This window comes from Phalangium opilio, unplaced genomic scaffold (assembly GCF_054372755.1).
Source record: "Phalangium opilio isolate 3A_F unplaced genomic scaffold, DU_Popi_V2 ptg000061l_1, whole genome shotgun sequence".
Lineage (NCBI taxonomy): Eukaryota > Metazoa > Arthropoda > Arachnida > Opiliones > Phalangiidae > Phalangium > Phalangium opilio.
The window spans coordinates 1,656,478-1,664,138 of NW_028324178.1; positions in this window are offsets into that span (position 1 = coordinate 1,656,478).

Here is a 7,661-nt window from a genome sequence, read left to right on the forward strand (position 1 = left end):
GCCCATCTATTGTCTTTTTTTTTCTGGTCTTTATAATCCTTGTGGGCCATGTCATAAAGATAAGGGTGGTTTCGCACCTCTTCAACGAAACTTTCTGCGTGGAACTTCGGCATTTGTTCGTACTAACCAACTCGATTATTAGAAATTAAATAAATGAAAACATGGCGGACCGCGGACGGCCTCTTCCGAACACGCGTGGTCGAAAATGACGTCACGACTCTAGCTCATTGCTGATTGGCTCGCGCAGAGCGTTAACGTTGAACGCGGCCGAAAAAATAGAAAGCTATTATCGCCACACTCAACGTAATTTCTGTCCAGCGTAACTATGTTTTTTTTTTCGGTTGTCGCTTGACGTCGGGCGAAAAGTCGTGATTTACGCCAAGTGAAAACCATGCTTAAAACATCTTTAGCGAAACGGTCACTATATTCAGGGTCAACGTCAACTGCATCACCACATAAGAAACGTAAACCTTTACCACAGTTAGACAAGGATCAGTATGATAAAGCTGTACTAACATACGTCGCAGCCGATGCGAGACCGTTTGAGGCAGTCGCTGGTTCCGGGTTCAAGTACCTATGCTCTGTACTAACTGAAGGTCGATACAGTCCTCCACATCCCACAACACTCTCTCGAAAATTAAACGACACAAGAATAGATCTGGAAAAGAAGCTGCAGTCAACGTTGAAGACCGATATAGGTAGTTGACGATTTTCCATAACGTTTGATCACTGGAAAAGTGGCAACGGTAGTAACTACTTGGTCGTTACATGTCATTATATCAACGAGAATGAATGGGTTTTGTACTCCAAATGCTTATCAGTGTCGAACTTGGAAATTCGAGATGTTGACCATACGTCAGCGGCAACTGAAAACATTATAAGGACACAGTTGAAGCATTATAATCTAGACCTATCACAAGTGTTCTTCTCTACCACAGATACAACTAACTCGATGCCCTGCACCGCACGACTTTTGGGAGTGAAGTGGCAAGGATGTGCCGCGCATAAGTATTCCGGTGGCTGTAATTGTACCTACTCCGTCAGGATGGTTTGAATCCTACAACGTCCAGGACAATGTGATTATGGTAATAACGGTATTGAACTAAAATATTTGATATTCGATGCGATATATCATCTTTCCGAAGTTCGAGGCGAATATTCGTCTCGTAATTATATTTTGAAACCATGTCAATCGGGTATTCGATTCGAATGTAACTATTTTTCGAAACTTCGATTGAGGTGTAAAACTAACGAATCGAACCCTACTATTCGGCAAATATTCGTTGTCGAAGAGTAAATCGACGATTCGCAGGGCCCTAACTTATGATAAACCCAAACACGTTATATACACTAATAACACTCAACATACAAGTAATTAACATGGTGAATTGCTACCTGGGGTGGACTAGAGTTAACCAGAGCACAGCTGGAAATTTGGAGCGTCATATTAAGGTTTGTAATTACCAAACTAAGGTTATACGAAAATTCGATTAATTAAATCCCATTTCCGTATGTCAAAAGAAAACGCATGGAAGAATAGTCAGAACAAAGTGTCCGAAAAGGTCAGCTGCAGATGAGTGGTTGGCACCACTCAAGAAGGTTGTCAAGTTCAAAGCGCATTGTATCCATCAGAAGAGCTTCGAAGTCTCTTTGATGGCCATGGTGGCCAAGGTTTGCGTTCCTTTTTCAACAATAGACCTATCGGAATTCCACCAAGCCATCGCCAGAGGTGGACCACAGGTTACGGTACCATCGTCGTCGAAACTTCTAGCTGGGATGAAATTATTGAACCAAAAGAAGCGTCTCGAAATGGTTAGTTTCCCATCCTTCTATAACCGTTATTAATAAAGAATTTTCATTTTCTTCTCACTACTATTAAATGTTTTTGAAATTATACTCTAACGCGGATGAAAAGCACCTGGTAGTAATTCGCTGGGGTGCTGTTGTGGAATTTTGCGTGAAATTCATCGACGTTAAATGGCACCACCATTGCCTAACAGTTGGGCAATTAAGGGTGCCCTTGAGGATTACGGCATTAAAACATCAGAAGTAACTAGATTAGGATTGTGATTATATAGTTTTCTTCCAAGAAAACGGCTTAATGTAAATTGTTCGTGTATCTCAGGTATACTCTGTTTTACTTTTGGACGTGTCAAAGGTTGTGTATTTATGGTTTTAAAGGTAGTCACGTGCATCCTGAATAGCAGGATGAGTACCCTGAATTTTGCGTCCCAAGCCTTAACGAGGTCCTAGAAATGGTCCAAGACCAAGTCAAAGATATGCCAGGACCGGAAGAATTGAACCCTGAGTACCATGAAGCCAGGGATTCCATATTTCCATCTTTAGTCCCAGTTGGTGGAACTCCCCGTTCAACGAGCAAAAGACCTTGCGAAGAGGTTACAGACTACATGAAGGAAGTTCTGTCCCCGAAAGTGGATAAGAAAAGCAATATGACTCCGCTGGATGTTTGGAGATCGAAAGAAATCCGAATGCCAAAATTAGCCAAAATCGGCAAGAGGTACTTGGGTCTTCCGGTTTCATCTGGTCTGATCAGTCTGACGAACCGTGTTGTTGAAATGGCCAGGATTTTACATTGTTACGAGCGATCAGGCCATTCGGCAGATGATATGGCAGCCTTGATCACAATGAAAGCGCTAAACGACGAAAGAAAATAGATGAGCCAGAGGCGAGTTTCCACTTCCCCATTGTACATGCAACGAATTATTTACCTACTATCTTCTTTCTGTAATTCTTATCAGGGCTCCGTCGTCGAACCATGCATTTGCGTAAAGAGGGCATTAGGGCTACTGGCGAAACCCGTCGGAGTGAAGCGCGTACCCGGTACACTTCGTCCGAACAAAAACGCGTCATACATCGAAAAAAGTTAATCTTGAGAACTACGCCGCCACGTCGTTCTTAGGATTAAACTACTCGACTCTATCGTACCTCATGGGTGACGTGGAAACGATAGGGTAGATTTTTTTCTCTCTTTTCTTGGGTGCTCATCTCTGGATTACAACTTTACAATATTGGGGTCTTAAACTTAGGTTTGGAACATTACCTGCTTAAAACTGCCTTCCTAATATGATATACCGACTAAATTTAGTCTTAAGAAGGACACTGTCACGTCCGGCTTAAGACGAAATAAAACTTTTTTTTTTCAGTCAGTGAATGGTTCTGGATTCACCCACTGCTGGGATTCGTTTTCAAAACCTTGCGCATTAGATACTTGGAATTTAATATAGTTTTAAGCTTTGATGCTGCCACTTAAAGCTAAATTATATTTCTGGGTATCGCTGCACATCCCTTTGGAAAGAACGTGTAGGCCGAAATTACTAACCAGCTTTTCTGCTATGTCCGAAACTATCTTTTCTGCCGTATCTTTTAAAAGATTGTTTAACAAGACTAACACAATTTATGTTTGTAACCTTATTTTACTTTTATTATTAATAAACTAAAAAAAGTTGGGCTTTTCCGCCTTGAAACTGAAACACACTTTAATCAATTGTTACATTTAAAACACGTGAGCGCCATTCGAACCTTGGGTAGGTACTCTTCCCCCTTAAGATAGAGTCATGTCAGTTCTACGTATGCAAACGTCATACTCTTCTATCTCTAAGCTCAGTGTCATCCCCCTACCAGGCGCGTACAGTATCCCCTCTTACAAAAGCGGGCTTATAGAAGGAGGGATACACAGTATACTCCCCTCTCTACCGACACTATTCTATACTGATTTAAACCATCCAACCGTTTACAAGCTAGGGGAGACAGTGAAAATCGGGCTGGGTCGAGGGGTTGCAAGTCTGTGGGGTGATTGAATTAAAGAATATAAAATAAAGGAATGCAGACGTCGTGGTTTAGTTTAGTTTGGTTTTCGACTTCCGGTGAAGGTCACGTACGTGGTAAACAGTCGTGGCTTTGCTTTAACTAAAGCTAAACCAATCACAGTCTACAGGAAGTTGGTTTCCCGAAATCCTTAACAAAGCCCTACATAATTTTTGTCCCTATATATGACTACTGCTGCAACATCTGGTCTTGACCACTGACATTCATACCTTACAAAAGGCTCAAAACTCATTTGTACCCTTTTCATATTCCTGTCTTCCATTATTATTGTTATTAGTCACGACAATAGAATATCTGCGGAATTAAGGCCGAGGGGTGGAAAGAGTCTCATTTCCTTATTTTTGTAGTCTTTAATTAAATGCTGTAGATTGTGAAAAAAAAAACAAAAAAAAGGCGGAGGCGTCAGTCAGACTGAGTCAGTTCTATCGTGATGGGCCTATCACTTGGGTTATTTCTAAAAGTATGCCTGGCTTACACAGTTTATGATAGTGACCACGGGTGAGGATATTTGGGTGTAAGTAAAGAACATCTGCCTGTTTTTGTTATAATCTAATAATCGTCGAATCGATACGATACCGAAAGAGTAAAAATAGTAAATAATAATACAAAAAATAATAATAATAAAAAGGCTTTTATTGGAGCAACCTTTAAGAGGCAAAGTCTTATTTACAAAGGTGTCCACTAGTTACATATTTACAGACGATTAAATTAAAGTTAGAGTTAAGATTGTATCAGAATAAATTATTAAGATAAGAAATTACAAGATTTTTAAATAGTCTTGGGGATTGTATAGATTTAATGGAGTTTTCGAGGTCGTTCCAGGCTTTAATGCCTCTAAACTTAGCGCTTTTGGTTCGGAATTTTGAAGTAAAGCTTTCAACATAGAAATTACTATCGTGGTTTCTAGAATAACTTCTTTGCCTCGGATCTGGGAACCACTTTAAGATATATTGTGGAAGGCGTTTGTATTTGATGCTATGCATTAAGATCAGGAGGTTGAGCATGTAGTTGTAAGTCGGTGAGGTAATATTTGCTAATTCCTTGGCTTGAGTGGCCGAGGAGTATTTTGTTCTTTTAGATATCAGTTTGGCACACATTGAATGCAGAGCATCTAATTTTGAAGTGTTGATTGAGTTCTTATTATGGTAGAAAATGTCACCGTAATCGAGAATTGGCTTTATACAAGAATTGTAAATTAAGCGGAGGATTTTTGTGTCTAGAGAGTTTTGAAGCGGCCTCAGCAGCCAGATTCTAGATTTGACTTTATTACTCACATAGTTGATCTGTTCGGCCCAAGTTAGTTGTTCGTCAATCCAAGTACCTAAGTACTTGAAGACTTTGACTCGACTGATTGTTCCGCTACACAAGGAATCTAGGGGTTCAGCGATTTTTCTGAGTTTTTTATTTGGGGCTAATAGCATGAATTCTGTTTTCGCATCGTTTAGTATTAATCCTTTAGATTTCAGTACTGTTTTTAGGTTGCCAATGTCCTTGTCTGTTTCAATGATCAGTCGTTCTAGATTTTTGTTGGCTCCCATTAAGGCATTATCGTCCGTGTATTCGTTCGCCGTGGTGTGTTGCAGGATTTTGTGTAAATTTGACGTATATACGTTGAATAATAACGGACCCAACACGCTACCCTGGGGTACTCCGTGCTTTATTGGTAGGGCTTGGGAGTAATTGTTGTCATAGGAGGCTCTTTGGTATCTATCTTTTAAGTAGGATACTAGCCAGGATAGGGCATTATCTCTGATACCAGCTTGTTCAAGGTCGCTAATGAGGAATTCGTGATTGACAGTGTCAAAGGCTTTTGAGAGGTCAATGAACACTAATATAACGTACATATCTTTATCCAGTTTTTCCAGGATTGATTCGTATAAGTTAAGCATGCATGTTTTTGTCGAGTGATGTGCTCGAAAGCCAGATTGTAGGGTATAGAAGGTCCCTTGTTCCTCTAGGTAGTTATTTAGATACTTATATACGATTTTTTCGCATATCAGTGAAAGGGCAGGTAATATAGATATAGGTCTGTAATTCTTTGGGTCGGTGTCACTACCGGCCTTGTATATTGGGATCACCTTGGCTGATTTCCACTGTTTAGGGAAGGATCCTGAAGTGAGTGATTGGTTTATTATTTCAGTCACTGGTCACGCAATTATCGCCGCCAAGGCTTTTAGGAGTTCAGGCGCCAAATCATCTGTGCCGGCAGCTTTGTTAGGCTTTATTTTCTTTATCATGTTAAATACTGTATTTTCATCGACTCTCTCAAAATTCGCCAGGGTTTGAGTTTGGTTTGCTTCTGGTGTCGAAGATATTATTCGCGTGTCGGTTTGGTAGCTCGCTGTGGTTAAGTTTTCGGCTATGTTGACAAAATAGTCATTCAAACTGTTAGCTATTTTTTCTGGTTCTTCCACAAGTTGATTGTCATAGTATATTTGGTTTATTTTTTTAGCAGTTTGCATCTTTAGGTATGGTTTTATTATTTTCCAAATGTTTGCAGTGTTGTTTTCTTTATCTAGTTTGTCCTTGAAGTAGCTTGCTTTTTGTTTGTTTATGAGACAGTTTACATAGTTGCGCTGTTTCCGATATTGTGTATGGAAGAGTTCTTTATTTTCGGTTTGCCGACTTTTGGTTTTGTATGTGTCGCGTAGGTGTATTTGGCTTTTAATGTAGGGATTGAGCCAGGGGGCATTCTCTTTTCTCACGTATTTGCGTCTTGCGGGTGCGTGTGAGTTAAGGCAATTGATTATTTCTTGTTGTAGGTATTCAAGGCCCGACTCAGCAGTTACAAGATTACCTTCCATTACTTTTAGCTTTAGTTGTAAATCTTTTACAAAGATATCTGTGTTTATGTTTTTTAGGTTTCTTACTGCTTTAATAGTATGTTTGATTTTTGGACAAGACCTTTTCCTTACTATCCAGGTTAGGTCATGATCTGAGATTCCACATGTGATTACTTTGGTTTCGGTGATTCGGTTTGGATAATTGGTGTAAATGTGATCTATTAAGGTCTTGGATTCCAGGGTTATTCTTGTAGGTACCGTAATGACTTGTTTGAAGTCACTCATGGCCTTATTAAGAAGTTTGGTCTTTGATGATGGCGTATTTATTTTTAATTGGTCGTAGTTGGTGTCGCCTAAGATTATTACTTCTGTCTTCAGTTTAGTTTGGACCTGTTCCATGATTCTGCACAGGTTGTCAATGGTGTCAGAAAATATTGCCGAAGGAGGTATGTAGATAATTCCGATCACTAATCTGCTTGAGTTTTTGTATTCGATCGCTGCCCACAGTGATTCTAAGTTGGAGTCTTTACAGTTGTTGTCATTGTTAATCAGGACTCGTGAAATTGGTATTCTAGTTTTATAGCATATGGCGACCCCACCGCCGTTCTTGCCAGTTCGATCTTGTCGCCACATATTGTAGCCATTTATTTTACATATCACGTCAGGCATATCTTCCTTTAACCATGTTTCGGTAAGCCCTAGTATGTCTATGTTGTGTTTAGTCAGTAAATATTCGACTTCCACTGTTTTATGTATTGGACTACGTATGTTCAAATGTCCAATTTTTAGTCCAGCCCTCTTTTGAAGTCACACCTCGTCGTTTTCTTGAGGGGTGATAGGGACGGGAAATTCCCTTCTTATTTTGATCCCTACTGGCCAATTTTTCTTGTTTCGTAGAGCTAGTTCCTGGTCTCTAGTGCATTCTAGTTTGAAAGCCGTAATATATCGACCTGATTCTACTGATTTAATTGTCGTGGAGTTATTTGCAGCTCTTCTAGATGCTCTTGTAGATCCTTGACATCTGTGTCTGCC